The sequence below is a fragment of the Thermobia domestica genome, chromosome 10 (assembly GCF_964235325.1).
Source record: "Thermobia domestica chromosome 10, izTheDome1.hap1.1, whole genome shotgun sequence".
Classification (NCBI taxonomy): Eukaryota; Metazoa; Arthropoda; class Insecta; order Zygentoma; family Lepismatidae; genus Thermobia; species Thermobia domestica.
In genome coordinates this window covers 38515333-38537591 of record NC_137463.1, presented here as the reverse complement: position 1 = coordinate 38537591, position 22259 = coordinate 38515333, and the positions used below count along the sequence as shown (strand labels likewise).

At 35.4% G+C, this 22259-nt stretch overlaps 1 long non-coding RNA gene across 1 annotated transcript; it reads left to right on the top strand.

Moving 5' to 3' along the window:
• Window positions 1-326: 326 nt before the first annotated feature.
• LOC145661440 (uncharacterized) lies at window positions 327-21245 on the top strand. The gene is made up of 3 exons (XR_014126896.1): window positions 327-440; window positions 11988-12075; window positions 21106-21245. It is a non-coding gene; the product is annotated as an uncharacterized LOC145661440 (long non-coding RNA).
• The last annotated feature ends 1014 nt before the right edge of the window (window positions 21246-22259 follow it).

Sequence of the window (22259 nt, the reverse complement as noted above, 5' to 3'; positions counted from 1 at the left end):
AATGCTCTTGGAGCATTCTCAAGTTGTTTTTGTTTTGTATTAGCATATTGCTAGCTATGCTATGCATTATATTTTGATTCTATTATTTTCTCTTACAATAAAAATGATACATTATTTTCAAAAATCGTTGGAAATAAAATGCGAATTATAAATGGATAAATTGAATAAAATTTTAAATTAACTTTTCATGCAGATTGGCAACATACAAAAGCTGTTAATATAATGTTTAATGTTTTTTCTTATTTTGTTAGGACTTCGTTTTTAAGCATGTCTGAATTTTATTTCAGTTTCTTTTATATGTTTTACTTAACTGACCAATATATTGACGCGATTTTGAGAAAGAAGATTGTTGTTTAGAAGAACATGTTTCTCAAGTTGTTTAAAAAATACTAAAAATTACATCTAACTATTTCCTCTTGAATATGGGCATTAATATCAAGGTATATAAATTTAAATAATAAAATTATCTCGTGTACAAGAAAGGTTTGATTTATTATAAGTAAGTATTTATGGCATACTAAATATTTAACACATACCTAGGTATAATTTTCTTTTGCATTTTCAATGAATATATAGTTTTAAGTAATACTTAGATTTATAAATTTCTCTGAGTATTGTTTGAATTATTTTTATTGAGTACTACAGATGTATTTTAAGGATCATTGATATAATAGAAACAACACTACAAACATAATTTAATTCTTTTCTTTACTATCTTGGAGAGGGGAGAGCACAAGGGCACAATCAGGAATTTGCTTAGAAAAGTGGATTGAATGAAAACTGTGAAATACACAAATAACACAAGAGTAGAACGCAAGTCGTATTATTCATCTGGTATATTTGTAGAGATGGAAAAATTTAATGATATTTAAATGAGGTGACGTCAGTCATACAGCAGTATTGCCAGTGGTACTGTTTTTATGTGAAATTTCTTTCCTGTGCACAAAATTTTCAATAAACAAAAGGGATAGGTTGAACATAAAATTTTAGTGAGAGCCGTTGTGTATATTTTTAAGCGCAATTTGATTCCAATTCTAATTAAACGAGGCTTTTCTAAAGGCTTTGTTGTCATCCATTTGTTTGTAGTACGAGCTGGAGGTAGGTATCAAAAATTACTCATTTATTTATTTATTTATGGGTCTTTTTATTCATTCACAAGAACGTGATCTGAGCATGTAACGTAAATGGTGAAGTGGAGTGCAGTTAACATAACACAAGGAGGCAGGATGTTAGTTCCGACGAGGACGTTAATCTTCTGCTCTGTGGGGCTACTCAGAGCGGGTACAGACACTTGGAGCCCTGTTAGTCATAGAACAAAGGAACATATTGATGAAGTTACGTGAAATGGGTATAGACGATATATGGGTCGACTTGACCTCTAGGGAGTTTTTTGGCTTTATAATGTCATGGATAGCAAGATGACCTATTGGTAAAAATGTGTAACGTACAAAACTTGCTACCTCTAGTGATATTCCAATTGGATGGTGCCCCGCCACATTGGAGCCTACAAGTGAGGGAGCACCTTGATACTGATTTTCCTGGCCGTTGGATAGGCCGTGATGGACCAATTAGATGGCCTCCACGCTCTCCTGATATTACCCCTAGACTTCTTCCTGTGGGGGTATGTGAAAGACCTTGTGTATTCTGGTGAAAAGGTGCGTAACCTTGATGAACTGAAAAACCGTACTAGGAATGCGATTGCTTCAGTAACACCTCAGATGCTACAGAATACGCGGAGAAAGATTGAGTTCAGGCTAGATATTGTGAGAGTTACAAATGGAGCTCATGTAGAGTTACCACCTTTCCCTGTCTAACACATTTTATAAATGACCAGTTTTTAAACTATGAAATCTTATTTACAGAAGAAGCATTTGCCTATTATTAAGATTGTGTACAGAGAAGGAAACCACATGCTTAAGAAATCTCTACACAAGAAAACAAATTATTTGATTTCTAGAATTAGTTCTCAATAACGTTATGCCGCTCTCATATCTCGAAAAGATAAAGAAATTTGTGATGTCTTTAATATATCATTCAGTCTTCTTCGTCACTCTATTCATTAACTGATATTGAATTTTTATACGAGCTCGGATAACTTCGCGTTGGAATGCACAAGAAACCAAGATTCTTACATTTGCATTTCAAACTTATACACTCAAGTTTCTGACAGCTACACATTTAATCTCTAAACAATCCTTGTGAATATCTTCGAGTGTTTTCAAAACTGGCTTCAGAATTTGGTCCTTCAAGTACTATCCAGAGCCTTCTTGCCTTGGTAGATCGATCTTTCACTTATCAGCGTTTCCCAAATTGCTGTTTGTTAATGGAATCTTTTTACATGTTGTTTCAGAGCATTACTAGTTGGTGGTAATCTCTCCAGCTTCATTTTTCTAAAAGTAGGAGCTTGGCTTCATCACAGAGCATCGCATTAACCTTGAGGAGCTTTGTGAAAAAGAGTTCTGCAGATAGCGTTTGGTTCAATAGCGTTTGGTGTTAAAGAAATCTGTCCTAGGGAAAATAAAAATCTGAGTAAGTAGACCATAAGTAGATAATGCATTGCAGGAATTATCACTTTCAGAACTCTTTGTTGTTGTTTCCGGCAGTTTTAGTGATCAGAAGACTGTTAAGTCAAATTTCGAGATCGATGTTCCAAATCTTGAAGTAAAGCATGAATAGGCACATTCTAGAATGATACTTCATGCTGTGAATCACCGTTCAGAAATAATTGTTGTGATGAGTAGAAGCACCGATGTATTCCTGCTGTTGATACACCATTATGACAGAATTTCTTGTATAGAATTGTACATGATGGCCTGATTTCAAAGACAAGATTTCAAAGACATGATCCATATTCCAGCTCACCACCTTTACCACCAGTTACCTGAGAATGAGAAGAGAGGTAATGGCTTATCATGCTCCACTTGGATGCAACATAACGTCATATCCAGTTGGAACATCAAAGATCAAGAACCGTCTACTTACTCAGGAAACTGTGACATTTTATTTTCCCTAGGACAGATTCCTTTATCAGCAAATGCTTTCAAATCTGCAGAACTGTTTACCACGAAGATCCTCTGGGCTAATGCGATGATCTGTGATAGAGTTAGGCTCCTACCTTTAGGAAAATGGAGCCTGGAGAGATTATCTCCAAGTAGTGATGCTCTGAAACAGCATATAGAGATTCCATTACCAAACAGCAATTTAGGAAAACGCTGATAAGTGAGATCGATCTATCAAGACCAGAAGACTCCGGATGGTACTTGGAGGATCAAATTCTGAAGCCAGTTTTGAAAACACTCGAAGATATTCCCAAGGCTTGTTTAGAGATTACCATGTGCAGCTGTCAGAAACTTGGGTATGTGAGTTTGAAATGGAAATGTAAGAATCGTGGTTTCTTGTGCATTCCAACTCTCTTGAAACTAATTTTGAAATATGGTTCCTGGTCTATCTCGTTTAATACCATTGTAGTACATAAATCGAAGGACTTGCAGCAAAAACAACCCTAGTCAAAGAAGATTTTTCACAAAAAATGAATGGAAAGCTGTATGTTTGAACATGTTTTAGAAGGTATCAGAGACACGTATAAAGAAAGAGATTTGTAGAGTTTCTCATAGTGTATACTAGAGAAAGCTCTCTTTTCATTCTTCAGAGAAATTTTGTGTTTCGACAAGAGTTATTTTCCGAAAATCCCCTCACTTGATATTAAAAATGTATATTTCTAATTAGATTATAGACAGACTTAATTTTCAGGATTATATACTTGCAGGCAGAGAAGATTATATATATATTAATCATTATCAGCTGCTAATATCTACCGTTTGCAGGAAAATAACTCTTGGGCGGTAATCAGACCGTAATCAGAACATGAAATGACGTAGAACTTTTAGAGGAAACATTTTTCTGAATTAGAGGAAATGTCTTGTAAAGAATCTGTGGCCTAAAAACCGACATCACGCTTAACCAATACTGAGTAAAATTGAAAATAACAAGAAAACTATTATATTAGCTCAAAAATGCACTAATATTAAATTGTTGAAGACAATTAGAGAAACTAAATGAAAGAAATTTAGATGTTCTAGGTGCAAAAGTTATTAAGATATTGTGAATAATAAAAATGGCTAAAATGTCGGTTTCTCCTCCTTCCCCTCCCCTCGTGTAAGGTGTTTCTTTTTTTGGCATCCGACATTTTTGATGGATATATATTGCCTGAGAAGAAACTGTATCAAGGACGTGCTAGAGGGTATGGTGGCAGGAAAGAGAGGGAGAGGGAGAAGGAATCTACAGTTAATGGATGATATAAAAACAGAAAGATCATACGTGAAGACGAAGAGGTTAGCGGAGGACCGTGAAGCATGGAAGCTTCTCAGCTGCGGCAAGTGACCTGCCAATAGGGCAGAATACCTATGATGATGATGATGCGGCTGATTGTGTTTACGTTAAATTAACCTGTACTTTAAGCATTGTTACATCAGTGAATTAAATGTTGAATCAATGCATTTCATTATTCATTAGATATGGTTTAGACGAAATTTTCTCACTGTTATCACTGCGTGTCTAAATTCCGTACCCATTCATTAAGAGACATTATTTTGTGTTGATTATAGGATCTTAAATATGGGGCTTAGAGTCAGTTAAAGCTCTCGATTGTTAATTTTTCATCTATGAAGATATAAATATTCGGGATCCTATGGTACAATTTGTACCATATGCACTTTTCATGGTACATTGCGTTATTTCTCTTCTATTTGAGCTTTTTCGTCCGTTTTTTTTTGTTTTTTTTTTTTTTTGTTTTCCAAGTCCAGAGGCCTTGTAGAAGACATAACGTATGGTTTCAGACCGTCCTGCGTCCAGACATAGGAGGTGATGACGTCATAATTCAAAAATTTCTCTTCTAATTTTCTAAGCCTATGTTCAATATTTTTTGGCGGGCTTATTTTTCTACGTAGAAGATTGACATTTTGCACAAACATTCAATCCACCGAGTAGTATTTACCAGATTTTTTGTTTCTATGTCAGTGCTAAAACAGGAAGGGGGGGAATCAGAGGGGCAAAGGGGTAAAAATAGAGATTTTTTTACCCCCAAAATCCCGTTTCTCGTCATTTTCCCGCCTCACATACATGATAGGACCACGTGAGTCATACCGTCTGAAAGGCCGTTCCATTCTAAAGAGAATGACGGTCGAATTATTATTCTAGGGTAATTAGGGACGTCTCAGGGATTTTTTGAAAAATATACTTCTATATAGGGAAATATGGGGCATTGTCGGTATATATATATATATATATATATATATATATATATATATATATATATATTTTGGCGGGCTTATTTCTGAACATAGAAGATTGAAATTTTGCACAAATATTCAGTCTACCGAGTACTATTTACCAGATTTTTTGTTCCGATGTCAGTGCTAAAACAGGGGGGGAACCAGAGGGGAAAAGGGGTAAAAAATAGGGATTTTTTACCCCAACAATCCCGTATTTCGTCACTTTCCCGCCAAAAAGAACATGATAGGACCACGTGAGTCATACCGTCTGAAAGACCGTTCCATTCTGAAGAGAACGACGGTCGAATTATTATTCTAAGGTAATTAGGGTCGTCTCAGTGAATTTTTATCCAAATATACTTCTGTATAGGGTAAAAGTGGGGCATGGTAGGGAAATTTTTTCTGGCGGGCCTATTTTTTCACGTAGAAGATTGAAAATTTGCACAAACATTCAGTCCACCGAGTAGTATTTACCAGAAGTATTTTTTCCGATTTCTGCGTAAAAACAGGGGACGTCCAGAGGGGCAAAAGTTGAAAAAAGGGAAATTTTGTCCCAAAAGATCCCTTTTTCAGGAATTTCCCGCCTTAGATACATGATGGAGACATGTGAATGGTACCGTCTGAAAGACAGTTCTATTCTGAAGAGAATGATTGGCGAATTATAGTCCTAGGGTAATTAGGGATGTCTCAGGAATTTTTTTCTCTGAGATCATAGTGTTTTATGGTACTTTGGGGCATTGTGGGAATTTTTGATAAAAATTCTCCCGCCCTTACTATTCAAGATAGAAACTTGAAATTTGGCACACACATTCAGTATACCAAGTACTATTTATCAGATTTTTTAGATGGCTACGATCACACAGGGGGGTCCAGGGTGGCCAAAGTTCGAGAAAAAAAATTTCCCTCCGAAATTTTCACTTTGACATTTTTTCCCGCTTTTGGTACATGGTATGAGCATGCAAGTGGTACATTCGAAAGCCAGCTTTATTCTGAAGAGAATGAGGTATGAACCATGATCCTAGGATAAATAGTGACGATACAGTAGCTGCTTGACTGAAAGTTTAAAAAATAGCCCAAAAAGCCAGGATCCGGAAAGGGTTAAGAGACATTATTTTGTGTTGATTATAGGACCTTAAATATGGGGCTTAGAGTCAGTTAAAGCTCTCGATTGTTAATTTTTCATCTATGAAGATATAAACAAGTCTATTAGTTATGTTACACTAAACACTGTAAATGATCTTATGTAAATACCGTTTTAACAACAAAAAACGTGAGATTGAGTTTAATAGTACGCAGTTTACTGAATACAATACTTTTATAATTAATGTAGTGTTTAAAGTGAATTTGATATTTGTTGAGTTGATTTTAACGTTCCTTTCAGCAGCAAGGCTATATAAGACGGGACCTACTGATTAACGTGGAATCCGAACCACATGAGCTCCCGCCGGGAACCAAACCCGGATCTCCCCCGTCATTGATATTTGTTTTCACTTATGAAAATATAGGTCAACTATTGGGTCGATGCATAAGTTCGTGTGGTTCTTATATTTTATATTTTATTTTTATTCTGATGTTCTGTTAATTCAAATACAAATACAACATTGGCATACCATATTCTAAGAGTGTAACAATACATTGCATACATTTTACTGTCACTCACATTAATTTACAACCACTCAGTGATGTATTCGCCTCCACTATCTATGAACTTCTGCCAACATTCAGGTAACAGTTCTATGCCTCGCCTGTAAAACTGTTTTGGTTTTGACTAGAAGAAATCTGTTAACCATTGGTCAAGAGAAGCTTTTCTGTACTGTTCTTTCAGCAATTGCTTCATTCCCTTATACTGCACAAACTGTTCTCGCAGCTTCTGCTACACTGGATCCGCGATTAAACTCGAAAAGTAAAAAGTGACGGAAATAATCACTTTTCTCGACATTCCATATTAGTTTGTCTGAAATATATACAATAATACGTTCACAAGCAAGAAAACCCGTGTTTCACAACACACAAACTCCAAACTATGCTAAAACAACGGAATAACGATAAACAATCGCTTCACACCGTATTGTTGCCAACCCAAAAGAATACCGCACGAACTTACGCATCGACCTTATATTTTGGACATACGCAGAAGATGAGTTCTGGGAGTCCGGACACCCAGAAATCCCGAGTTTTCTGAAAATTTAGAAAAATTTTAAGGGTAATTGTAACATTTTCACATAATTTACCCTCACATTAAAAATTCACATCTCTTGAAATAAATTCATGCGCATGTGCTTAATTTTGTATATTTAACATAAATTATAAATATTACTTTTGCTGCAATGAGTTCTAATTTTAACGTAGCAGAAGTAGTTGCTCTCGCAGTGCATGTATAAACAGAATTATTAGGATACACTTTAAGCTCGAGTTTGCACGTGCATAAACACCTTTTATTTGTCCTTTGCTAAGATTTTGAAATGAGTGACCTCCTGATCTTTTTGCTAGGGCATTTTAAACAAAACAAAACACATACGTCAATTAAGGTTAATGTTACATGCCCATACACTTCCTTCTTATCCAGTGTTTCATGTGTGATCATTTCGCGAATGCGTACATTTCCTGGCACGTGTTGATTTGACGTAATAGTTACATAAACTGGGACCAGAAGAATGAGCAAAAAAACAAGAATCTACCAGTTATTTATAATTTTTGTTTATTTTTTAATTGTATAAGATTTTAAAATATGTTTATTTCCTTCTGTTTAAGTAGAAAGAAGAAAGCGTGTATCAAAATTATTAACCCGTGTATCAAAATTATTATCTTGGAGTCCACGTGTGCATCCATGGTGGTCTTTCTTGTGCTTGAAGGGGGCTTGTTGAGTCAGTGATAGAGTGCTTACTTCTGGTTCGTGGGATCCCTGGTTCGATCCTCGTTCTACTAAGTTTGCAGTAGACAACATCTTGTCCTTCAGTTTTCTTGGGGTACTCCCGTTTCCTCCCACAATCTCATTCCACTAATCCTTCCGTCAGCATTCACTTGCCTCAATCATCCGTCTGCCTTAACCTAATGGACAGGGGGGGATCCAGGACCAACTGCTGAGGGGGGGGCGATGGGTTGTCATACTTCCATTTAGAGCTACTTTTAAGAGCTTCAAACTCTGGGATGGGTTTTATTTATATATATAAAATAAGAAAGTTTCCTCTTCTGGGGGGAAGGGCGATTGCCCCGATCGCCCCTCTGGATCCGCCATTGCTAATGGGCATATTCGTGGGACGTTAATCTGAAAGATTTCATTTTATTTATTCTGCTCCAAGATATATACAGGATATTTTGAACTGAATCTATTATGACGTCACAATTTGTTGCTCTCCTTCTCAGCAAATTACATGGAGAGTGTTGGAAGATGTCAGATAACCCGGTGTTGATAAAAATAGTGGCGTCAGGCAAACAAGAACATCGATGTGGATCCATGAGTACGCATACACTGCCAAAACTTGTTTATTCCATTCACATACGTCATCATTCCCCCTGTCCTCATCATATCATTTTCTACTATTTCTCGGATTGTAAAAGCGCGTTTCTACGTCATGCATCGGGCAGTTGCTAATGACTGATCTATTCACTATAGATGTGGCCGCAAAAGTGAATGTAATTACGCGAAGGATATACGGACAAAACCTCACGACCGAAACATTCCAGGCCAAAATCCCATGGGCCAGAATCTCGCCTGGCTGAAGTCTCACCAAAAGAGAAACCTCATGTTCAAACCGAATACTTTCAGAAAATGCGCGTTAGGATTTAGTACTTTATTCTCGAAAATATTTAACGTCACAGTTTGGGGTTGATAGGGAAGCATCAAATAAAATATTCATCATACTGCATTAATTAACTTTTTTATTTAAATTACCATAAAACTTTTTATTGAATTTATGTGCGGTTATTTATTCTTTTTATTATTTACAAATTTTAGATCTTTAGGAAAACCCTGATGGAAAGCTGAAAGAAAATATACGACATATTGCGTCAAAATGGAATAATGTTGGCTAAAGTTATCGGGGATTTTTTAAAACAACTCTTGCTACTTTAAAAAAAAAAAAAAAAAAAAAAAAAAAAAAAGAATCTGAATTTCGGTCAATCTTATCTTTTTTTTCCATCTTATTCTTGACTCAAATCGGGCGATGCAATATTTACGTAAACTAAATGATAATTTATTTGATAATATTTACTAGTCCACTATACATTTGCGAGGTTTTGCTTTGGAAAATGAAGTGCAAACGACATTGAATAGTAAAAGTTTTACAATAAAAATATATTATTAAACACACACTTTTAAGGAAAAAATGAGTACTTCTTACAGGGTTTGAACATATAAACTTCTGATTGATAGACTAGTGACCCAGACCGCTCGACCAGTTTGCATGTCTTTACTGAGCCTCTTTTGACTTTTGTGTAGATTGGTTTCCTGCTCCAAACTTTTTTTTATGTCGAAACGACTATAAGTTTATGGTGAATATTTGGACGTTACAGGTCTTGCTATTCATAAAAGTCTTTTTCGTATAAATTACATTCAATTTTACGTCCTAATAACTTATATACAACAGGTTGAATTTGTGTAATGATTGGGGTTGGAGTGATCGTAAATGTTTTCATAGTTAAGAACCTGGATATGCAAACCCGCTTAACGTGGGGATTTACTTCTGTGAAATTTGGTACAAATCTTCCTTACTATGTGACGAATCACGCTAAATACTACTTTTATATTACCCCTAAACAGCAGAACTTGATACCAAGCTTATGCAAGAAGTACATACTTTTTTTTTTTTATATAATCTTACATTAGCACCTCCTGTTGTTAGCGTCAGGTCAGCGGAGGAATCAAGGTTAGCCAACGGGAGCGTGAACGCGATCTACTGAAAATGTCCCCGCTAGTTACTAGTAGCTCGTCACCGGCAGTTTGGCGTTTTTCTAGGAGTCTAGTCTTGCCTCGATTCGCAAATCATTCTTTCTCATCTCGTTTCTTTATGTACAAAATTTAAGCCATATCGTTTTCTTAATTTCGTATAGAAATTATTAAAATTCTTCCGTATCAGCAGAGGTCCAGGAAGGCCCATATTTATCACTGGAAAATGTCGTCTAATGATTGACAAACTTTGAACTTGACAAATGCTCCTCATAGTATGTGTACAATCGTTATATCAAGTTATGGTTTTAAATTATGTCTTATGTAACACTACAAAAACTGTTTCAGAATAAAAACTTGAGGGAACTAGTGTTACTCGTCTCGCCACGAATTTAATATGAGAGCAAACTGGTGGTGTCTGAATGTGAAAGGAAACTGCAGAACTTGGAGAAGATCTACGTACAAGATGTTATGGACTACAAATTCTTTTGGTTTGTCACCGAATCAGAAAACCGTAGCACCAGGGGTGACTGATCTACCATTGTTCCACTGTGCCCCTACCTGGCGATAAGACGGAAAGACATCCAAAACCTCCTTTTCTCGACATGTAGGGAATATAATATTGTAAATCCTTTGAAATATCGAATCCGATTTTATTCACGATCATCATACTTTTTCTTCCATAATCGCTTGAAAGTAATCTTTCTTGGCAGGACGTCATCAGTATTCACTAGCCCATAGTTTTAACCCTTTCCAGCCCGAATTTCTTTTGTGTGTTGGAAAAACATATGTTCACAGTATTTCCAGTTGCAATGATGCCACGTCCTAGATCCTCTGTTTTGCTTCACCGCGAGTAAGTAGAGGTACCAACTTATGAGATTGAGCCGAAAGAATAGTGTAATGATTACATGGGGAAACTGCACGAATTAATATTAGATTTATGATTATAAAAAGTTAGTGATTCCAAATGTTATCAACGGGTTAGCAAAATTCAAGTCAAGTTTCATTTTCTCGAGGATGTAACTTTTCGATCAATTGTATCTTATACGAATGAAGCGGGAAAGCTTTGCCTGATATCTTATTTTGCCTTGTTTTACCAGTAATTTTCAACTCTATGTTCGGGACGGCTCTTAACGATTTCTCTGATGCGAATCAACAAGTTGCTCCGAGATCTTTGACTGTTCTGAGTGTCATCTTCTCTGGTTAGACATTCATTATGCTTCGTTAGTGATATTATAGTATAACTTCAAAATGGACTTGGTGACGTGCAAATCCATATTAAATTTACGTCACTGCCCACTCACCACAAATCTGATTTAGTAAGTTCCAAAACACATAAGCTTCGTTGTGGTGGTGGAAGGAATGTACAGAAATTCTATGGGAGAGATAAGAATTATTGAATCAGTAACGTGTTAAGCAGTCAAGTTTATCTTCGTTCTACAATCTTGTGATGTACATCATTCAGAGTCAAAATAAATACTATAAAATACAGTATTTATTTAGCACTTATATGTTCAAGAAAGAGGCAGTTACGTGGGGGCGAGCATATTGTGTTAAATTTATTCCCTCGAATTAGGAACAGATAATTATTAATAATGCGTTAAGACATTAACGAATGCAATGTAACAGGAAACAAAAAACTGATGCAAGTACAGGTTGTAATTTAATGATATATGAATTACGGTAAGTTCACCAAAGATGCTAGAAACTAATCTAAAATTAACCAAACATATGTTACAAATGTTGCATGCGTTATAAGCCAGAAATAGAAATCAGATATTGGGTATCTTTACGATGGAAACTTAAAACTATTTCGAACATTTTTATTTCAGAACCTACATTCGTTGATAGTTCTCGTTTTCCAATTTATTTTGGAAGTAGAGAATTTGGTAGATGAGAGACCAGCAGAAGTAGTTCCAGGTATTAAATTAGCTTTCTTTAAAACTTATCAGTGATAATAAAGCATTATCCGAAGTTACAATTTCATAATATTCTTTAGCATTATTTACATTATAAAGAGTATTCTGTTGGCCCACTTTAATGCCGAAACTATGCTGTCACTACAGTTAGGTTATAATCTTTCAAATATATACTTTTAAAACTATGAAACAATGGATCATCAAATTCAGCGTTGATTTTTTGTTAAACAATTGCTAAAACTAGAGAAACAATTGAAACCAGATACTTAGTATAAAATGCACGGTTTTGTGGTTCCGTAAGAACCTAGTTTTAAACTTTAGGGACGGATTTTGAAGCGTCACAGTAGGATTTAAAAAACTACCTTAACAGTTCAGAGCAATACAATATTGATACGTCCTTCTGTTTGAAAATAGAAAGAAAGGGGTTTTACATCTTTGGTTGCACAAGCACTGCCATTGAATCTATTGACATTGAGCATATGTCAAAGAACTTCTATTTTGTAAGTGGTAAAGTGCTTGGTAAAGTGCATTTATACATATATTGCTCCGTGAATTGTAGTGAAGTGGTTGCAATTACTTGACAACATGTATACCCTTCAACTATCATCAATTTCAATCAATCCGTTGCAACTTTCATTCAGGTGAAAGAATAATTTCTACAACTTGAAAGAAAGATGAGAATGGTTGACCGTGCTAAGCAAAAGGAAAGAACACAAAACTGTACGGTAATTGTTTTCAGAAGCCGATAAAGGGTGTTTTGTATAATAAGTCCCAGTTTTATTTTTAATTCTGTTTAAAAACATCTTATAACTACTGAACATTTTAGTGTTAAGTTATTCAAGTGCAAGTAGAATTTTTGGTTCTCTTCTCGTTAATGAATTAGAACACGTGTAATTATTAAAATATACTTTGTAACTTTACTTACAGTGCATAATATCTTGTATTTGATTAATGTCTAACGATGTCGGTATAGATGTTTCGAATAGTGTTGAGTAGTAAAGAGAACATACTGTATATATTGAGTCAATAATGAATGTATACTTGATAAACAGGGCCAGATTAATGCACTCTAGGTAATACTTTTGGAACTGTCCACCTTACAAGAAAAGTAGTATAAAATGTAATTTCAATTCTATCCCTACTTATCGGATTTGGAGATGTTCTTCTTGCTGTTATTCACTTGTTTAATTACAACCAGAGAATTTTATACAGTGAAACCTGTCTATGTTGGCCACCATCGGTTCCATCGAAAAGTGGCCAGCTTAAACAGGTGGCCAACTTACAGAAAATAAGTGTGATTTGTGTATTTTTAGAATAGGATTTCTAGTATTACTTGATTGTAAAATTTTAATAAGCAGTGGCACGACAGCTACTTATAAATAATGTATATAGAGTAATCATATAAATATACAGTACTAGAAAATATTACTATAGTATGCAAGAGCGCCGATTTCTCTGTAAATTTGGGGGGGGGCATTCAGATGCACAAGGTACCGGTATATATATATGAAGATTTTAAGACAAATTGCACTCAAATTATACCAAATATTGTATACTCATAAATAAAATAGGGGCCACATGAGCTTGGGGGGGGGGGCAGGACCCCTCGGTCCCCCAGGATCGGCGCTCTTGATAATATGTTTAATATATATGCATACCTTTCTCTTCTTGAAAACTAGTCTGATACATTGAATTATTCGGATTGAAAACACAATAACAGAAACAACCATGAAATAGAAGTGTATGTACGCAGTTTATTAAAATTGATATTATACCACACTGAGTTATTCAGATTGAAAACAAGAAAAGCTAAGTTATAAGTTGAGAAATTCATATGCAATTTATATGACTTCTTTTCAGTTGTTACTAAATGGTGGTTCATTCTAGACATATTTGCTTTATTCTTTTTGGCAGATATGCACATTCTAATATTGTAGTTAACTACCTCTTGTAACCCGAGATTACTAACACTGCGTAAATTTTACGCATAGTCACTAAAATTTTAGTGTTGTTTCCCACCCTGATGTCTCAATTTACTAACCTTTTAGCAGTGCTACCTCCGTTCATTTGGCTGTCTGTTGTGCAAGTGATGGTTCATTTCTGCAGCGGGACAGCTAGCAACAGGCGCTTATTTATAAGTTACTGCGTCAATTTTACGCATGGTTAGTATTTATAGAAAAATGTTGTACGTATGGTTTACTCATGGTTAGTATTAAGGGGTTATAAATAATACGTAATGTTTATGCAAGTATATGATTAACAGTGAATCTTTCTGCGTAAAACAAGCGCAACATCCTCACATGAGTTGAAAAGAATGCTATAATTATGAGGCCTTTCCATTTTTCAATTTTTAGATTACCGAATGACTATGAGTGAGAAAGAAAGAATAATCCTTATGCTTGATGAAATAGATGACGGTGATGGAAGCGATAGATTGTCTTGAACAATTTTGGTCTGACGATAGTGATGTGGATCCGACTTACGTACCGAGTGAATCAGAAACTGAAAACATGCATGAACTGTGGAGAATATTCGTGAGGCAGAGCGATCCATGAAGCAAAGTGTAGAAACTCGTGGCAATGTAAAGAATAAGAAAATTTCTAAAAACGAGTCTTGTAGTTCAACACAATTTTATGGAGTTAGTCCTTCAACGGTTCTACGCCTTCAGGAAGAGGAATCAATAGGTAACTGTCAACTATGCACAACGGACCGTCCGTAGATAGCAAACAAACAAACCTGAAATAATACTGATATATAACCAAAATAAATGAAATCATTAAGTGTTACGTCCCACGGTTATGCCGGTTAGGCTAAAGGAGACGGTGATGATGAGAGATGAGTGAAATGGTGGAATGAAGAAAGTGGGAGGAAACGGGAGAACCCCGAGAAAACCCACGAGCACGGTGTATGTCCACCACAAAGTTCACTTGGCGGGGGCTGGGATCGAACCCGGGACCCCAAGCACCAGAGGTGAACGCTCTACCACTGAGCCACCGCGCCCCCTTGATATATAACCAAACAAAATGGTCAGTAGACACATTTGACCACATGTGTAGAGACATGAACAGCAGCAGGAAAACACGACGTTGACCCCTTTGAATGTTTTATGGTATGCCAAATATTGCAGGAATTAATACTTATGTTATACATTGTCATCAGTTCTTTCGAAGACCCAAAGAAGAAACTACAAGTCCTTTTTCAAGACTGCATTTCATGATAGAATTACACAAGCAATTGGTTGCACCTTGGCAAGAGCAAAGATTTGCTATACCGTCTATAAGCAGAGAACTTAAAGTTACAATAACTAAGTACTTGGGGATAACAGAAGAACAGTAAGCTGAGCCAGTCACTGGAAAAGGAAACCTCAAATACTGCTTTCTGTGTCATTACTCGAAACGGCGATTCACTACAACGTACACAAAATGCAAGAAGCCAATATGTGGTGAGCAAAAAAGGAAATGTTGTCCAAACTGTTAAAATGACCGTGAAGAGTGAGTGAAACTCATAACAATGTATGGGCAGTCTGAAAATCTTCATTTTAAGTAAGACAAATATTTCTGTTTTCGTAGAAAATTTTGTGTACGTGATATCAGCATAAAATTAAATTAGCTTCTAAACTCAACACACAATTTTGTATGGCAACATAGTGTAAACCATAAATCAAAGAAAATGCTTATGCATATCCCACAGTAAGTTGTTTACGTAAGTATTGTAATGCAATAAAATACATTCAATATTAATATCTTTTTATTATTCCATTTTGCCTTATATTTAACACATTTTGGATATATGCGTCAGTTTTACGCATAGTTAGTAATAAGAGGTAAAAAATAGGGTTAGTAATCTCGGGTTAATGAACTAGTAGAAGTGTTTCCCTCGGAGCAGAAGATATTTTGAGAAAATCTTGAGGGAATTCATATCTCAAAACCTCCGCTACCTTTTGACACCCAGTCAGGTGCCAATAAATGACAATTGAGTTTTAACCTTGAGAATTTTCCGGAATTACTAAAGTTTCCCACTGATGAAAGGAGCCGATATAGCTAATGGTTTTACCAAAACAGACAGGGTAAACAAATACGTACGACCATTTCCTGAATTCCTGTACGTATTTTTTCTTAGTCACATCTTCCTTCACCACTCTTTTATGAGGGTAGTGTTCTGGCCATTGACCTCCAAGAACAAATCGTGCGAATCTATGCTTCTTTGTGTCCAGTCCACCGCCTCCTCGATTTACTAGAGGGAGCGGACGGATGTAGAAGGCAGTGGTCCAGTCACAAATATAGAACATCTGCCTCTCATATGGGAATTCGAAAGAGTTAAGAAAAATAACAAAATTGCATTTTTGTGGCCAAGATACGCAGGTAAATTTATCATTATCATCATAGGGTAAACATTGCTTCAGTGTGGCCAACTTCCAAGATAGACAGGTGGCAAACTTATAGAGTAGTAAGTAACAAAAGTCTTATGGGAAAATGCAGGTTCAAGACAAACTAGGCCAAGATAAGCAGGTGGCCAACTTAGAGAGGTGGCCAAGTTGACAGGTTTCACTGTATTTTAATCAAACTTTTAGATTTTGTAGTAAGTTAAAATGACCAAATTGTGTCGATAATGAATACAGTACGCAGTCGAAACTTCAAAAAAGCACAGTTGTTCAATAGACGTGTAAGCAATAGAAACAAGAATTTCTACTGGAAAAAAATATTCATTGTATATTTATTTTGCTAATTGTTTAGTCTGAATTTCAATATCAATTTTTGCATGCATATAAAATAATTATATTCAATAACTGACCATATTATTTAAATTTTACAATTCAAGTTTCTATTTAAATTTCTTGAGAATAAATTTTTCTCCAAAAAATAAACAACAAAACAACAGAAATAAGAAAACAACAAATATTATTCATTTTTAAATTTAATTCATCATTTGAATTATATTTCCTTGATTTTCCTTCCCCTCTTTTCCAGGCCCGTATCCATGGAGGGGCTAGGGGGCCGGCTTCCCTCTAAATTTTTACTGCCCTCCCTAAAAATTTCACGGTAGGCTTGGAAATGAACTGTAATATGGTTGGATCGGATCCTCCTAACTTTTACCCCCCCCCCCTACATTTTGGGCTGGCTTCCGGCCAGCTCTTTTTCCCTATTCTTGGAGCACACCAACTTTGTTCACAACATATGTGAACATACTGGAATACATCTTGTGTAATACATCATGCACAAGAAACTATCGTTCAATAAACTTGGTTTAACGAAACCGAATCATCATTCTCATAAGGAGATCGATTTGAATAAAACTTTGCTCATTTATAAAACATCAAAAAATAATCGACACGTATTATTTTATTTCGGCAATGATGTGGGTTTAAGTGCAGAAACCACCCTTTAAACGTTAGGAGTGGTATCGAAGCATAGACAGAAAACAATCATTTAATGTAGAAGAAAATATAATGTCAGGGAGTTTTAGAATTGCTGATTCAGAATTTGACGTTAAAATTACAAAATTTAAAATGGCGGATCCAATATGGCGACTACAATTACAAAGTCTTTTGGTTTGAATGCTGTACTTTTAACCAAGAACAATCATAGTTGGCAGGGATTACTGCGAGGAGGTTGCAGACCGATTTGAAACCCCTTTTTGTACTTATTTTAACGTGATACTTGGTTAAAGTGAGTCTCTGCACCTCTCACTATACGAGGTGCTTACGTATACTGAGGGCTGCGGTTGCTCAGTGGTAGAGCGTTCACCTCTGGTGCATTGTGTCCCTGGTTCGGTCTCAGTTTGCGCCAAGTAAACTCTCTGGTGGACAAACACCGTGTGCGTGGGTTTCCTCGGTAATCTCCCGTTTCCTCCCACTTTCTTCATTCCATTTCATTTCTCATCATCACCGTCTCCTTTATCCTAGCTGGCATAACCGTTGAACGTAAACTTCATTTTACTTATGTATAGTGAGTCCCCTCACCTCTCACTATGTCAGAACTTCATTGTCTATCCTCAATTGTTATAATTGTGAAGTTATTGAGAAAACGTTTTGCAGTAATGATATTCTGTAAAAACAAGTATGTGATGCATAAACATTGCTTACACCACACACACCTTATAACGGGAATAACTGTGCTCAAATCGCAAAATGCTGCACAATCTTTGAAACAAAATCTTACGTGATTTTCAAATGAAGATTTTTTCTTCAGAAAACCGCTTTTGTGCCACGGATACCTAATAAAATTTGCAAATCTGGGAGAAGAATACTGATTATCAATCAGTGATTGGATCTCAGTTATATTATTACGGAGATGTAAAGTCATGTTATAGTTGTAGAGAAGGACAATGTCAGAAAAGTGTCTCAAGAAGTTTTTTTTCTATCGCTTAAAGAACAACACATCAAGAGGTTGAATCCTACTAGTTATTCCTGCAGAAATGGTTTCTATTTGGAGGTCCTCTTTTGTTCTTAAAATAGGCTCAAAAGTTGATGAATTTTGACCACTCCACGAATCTAATAACAAAATCAACTTTGCATTAGACGCTGGAATAAGCATCCGGAATAGTAAGAGGAGAGGGGACTAACTTTAAATATGCGTCCGGACTAGTGAGAGGGAAGGGGAGTCACTATCAGTAAGCACCTAGAATAGTGGTAGGCAAGGGGACTTATTTTAAATACGCACCCCGAATAGCGAAGTTGCAGAGACGCACTTTATTCAAGCATCTCGTTAAAATAAGTACAGAAAGGCGTTTCAAATCGGTCTGCAATCTCCTCACAGTAATCCCTGCCAACTATGATTGTTCTTGGTTAAAAGTACAACATTTGAAACCAGAAGACTTTTCGTAGTTATAAGCGCCATATTGGATCTGCCATTCTGAATTTTGTAATTTTGACGTCAGGTTCTGAATCAGCAGTTCTAAAACTCCCTGGAATTATGTTTTCTTCTATATTAAATGATTGTTTCCTGTCTATGCTTCGATACCATCCCTAACGTTCAAAGGGTGGTTTCTACCCTTAAACCCGCACCATTGCCGAAATGAAACAAATACGTGTCGATTATTTTTCGATGTTCCACAAATGTGCAAAGTTTTATTCAAATCGATGAGGAACACTTCCGTAAGTCTCCTTGTTAGATGCACTTGACCTGGCTACCAGATGCAGAGAACAGAACAACGTACATCTACTTTCCCATGCATACTTCCTAAAGAAACACTAACTAACTAACTAACTAACTAACTACTAACTAACTAACTCTATGGCTTATGGAACCCGGAGGTTCAATGCCGGGTTCACAAAAGCTCTCCACTGACTTCTATCCTTAGCCAACTGGATCCAGTTTCTACTTTGTATTCCTATCTCTGCGAGATCCATCTTAATATTGTCCTCCCATCTGTCCTTAGGTCTTCCTACTGGTCGTTTTCCGATTGGCCTTCCAGGCAAGACTTTGAAAGCATTTCTACTTTCTTCCATTCTAGCTACATGACTTGCCCACCTAAGCCTCCTAGACTTGATGGCCCTAACAATGTTGGTTAAACCGTATAAACAAGGAAACATTTACTAATATACATTTCATTATCTATGTAATTTCAGAAATTCTGCAAGATTATACAAGTTGTTTGGAAATTGGACTTTTTCTATAATTAGTAACAGCTGCGACAGATTGAAATATTCGTGTTCTGCACGTAGTGCAGATCTCAGGACCTCACCCTCAACTAACTGTTTAAATTATTATCTAACTCAGAAATATTTTAAAAGCCTTTATTAGAATTCACTTAGTAATCAATTCTGGAAACCTTTTATTCTTGTTGTACTTAATTAGACAAACTATTTGTTAAATAATTTAGCTTATTTCATTAGCTTGTAAAGAAAGGAAATAGAATTTCCATTAAAGTTTTGTTGTACCATCATATGATATTCCCTTTAGATAACACATTGATTTCATCGGGCATAAATGTCTAACATATAACTAAAAGCAACATCATTGCTTCTCGCACAAAACAAATCGTCCATACTCATTGAATAGCATTGTGGCACTAATACCAGAGCATCTCGACATTCGACCATTTGTGAGCAAGTGGTAGTCCTAGCCCAAGTGACCATTTTTAATATGTAAAAAGTTCATCGCAGCATAAACAAACAACCATTCTGGATAAGGGCCAGGCCAGCAGGTTTCCATGCTGGAGATATATATTAAGCATCATTATCGTCACCTCTGGCAGTTAGACGGAATAATTTGTCCACGTGTTAGTAGCACCTTTAGATTGAATTCATTCGCGCCAGGACAATTGTCTGATAGTTTGTGAACATTATCGACAACCTTGGAAAGAACTGAGAATCATTGCAGGACGCCGCCTACAAAAGATATAAAAATTGCTCACACCTTTCCTAAGTCAGCTACTTCTCTATTACTCTCTCACTTTTACATTCCACCCCATCTAATCTGTTTTCCATTATTTTACGTATGTAACAGAAACAGCAACCATTCCAGATTAATGTCTTCCATTCTATGCAATTCTATTATAACCATCATAGTTTAAAATGGTTGGGAGATTGTCAGCATCAGTGCCGGATTTACGTATAAGCTAGACAAGCTATAGCTTAGGGCCACAATCTCTTGGGGGTCCCTATAATTTAAAGAAAAAAACTGAATGTACAATTTCAAAAATAAGATAAAAAATAAATAAAATAAAATCTACATAGAGCACCAATGTGTTTCTAAAATGTAAGTAATGGGGCCCCTCCTTGCTTGCCTGCTTCCTAAAATGACAGTTGATAAAGGACAGCTGGACATATAAAATGCCCGATTAACTTGAATAGTTTAAGGCCTCATCAGACATAAATTCGGTTCTGGTTAGCATCCATCCTCATTATATCTCTTGATTTTGAATAGTTTTATTTTAATATTACAATAACTTTAGTGTCTATCTGAACTATATAAGCTGACACCAGACATCTGCACAATATCCTATATATATCCTACTATATATTCTATATAGTAGGATATATTGTAGCATGTATAACGTGACAAACAAAACATTTAATTTACTTTTCCAGGTTATCCTGGACAATGCTACGTACGAGAGTATAATGTAGCAATCAACCCAGGCGAAAATTTTCAAAGTCATGACTGCGTGTTTGTATCATGCAGGATTAATATTGATCGCCTCATTGTCGTATATGACAGGCAAGTATAAGTGAATAAATACTGTCTAACGTGTAGCTTTGTACTCACTAATAATAATCAAAGTAATAAGAGCCAAAATAGTCAAACATACCATACTTGATATTAGAATTATGGATATATAATCAATTGATTTATAAGGAAAAGTTATTTTTTCATGAAATTAATAATATTATTAACGTTTGTTACGAAGTAGTTTTAATGCGTGTACTCATGCATGAATTTTCTGTCCAATTATATAACAATCTAAACTGTAATTTTCACCTTACCGTTTGTGGATTGTTACTGCTACCTGCCGGAATGTCGGAATATACTTTAAGACTAGTAACGAACATCGAAAGTGTCAGTTCCAACAGGGATGAAATGTCATTACAACTCAGGATGTCTCTAAATACATACAATAAGAGTTCCACAAAAGACAATCATAATCCAATACGCAAAATATTCTTAAGAGTGATATCAATATACATTTAATATTACAGAAGGAGAAAGTATACATAAAAGTACGTTAGAATACTAATGAAGTAATATTAATATTTTTTTTTATTTTTTATTTATTTAACAATCTAACTCCAACAGGGACGATCATCCCGAATTATAGGAGCTTTTACTACAGTTGATTTACAATTTAACTTATACTTAAACAAAAAAGAAAAATACTCATAATATACACATAAAGAATTTTACAAAAGAAAATGAAAAAAAAAAAAAAATGAAATTCAAAAATATATAAATACAATTTTACATACACACATTTATATATTGTTTGATAAATAGTTTATATATAAATACTGCACCTTCACACACATAAACTTACGTTCCACACTATTTACATATTTATATTTCATATATATTCATAAATTTGCAGCTATGTATTAGAATTAATTTATATTTTTAATGCGTTTTGCATAATAATATTGTGCTTGTTAACATTGAAACTGAAATCCAAATCATGATTTCTTACCATGTCATTGTAGTTGCTTGGTATTCTAATGATTATGTTTCTAGTTTCATTATGATACATGAT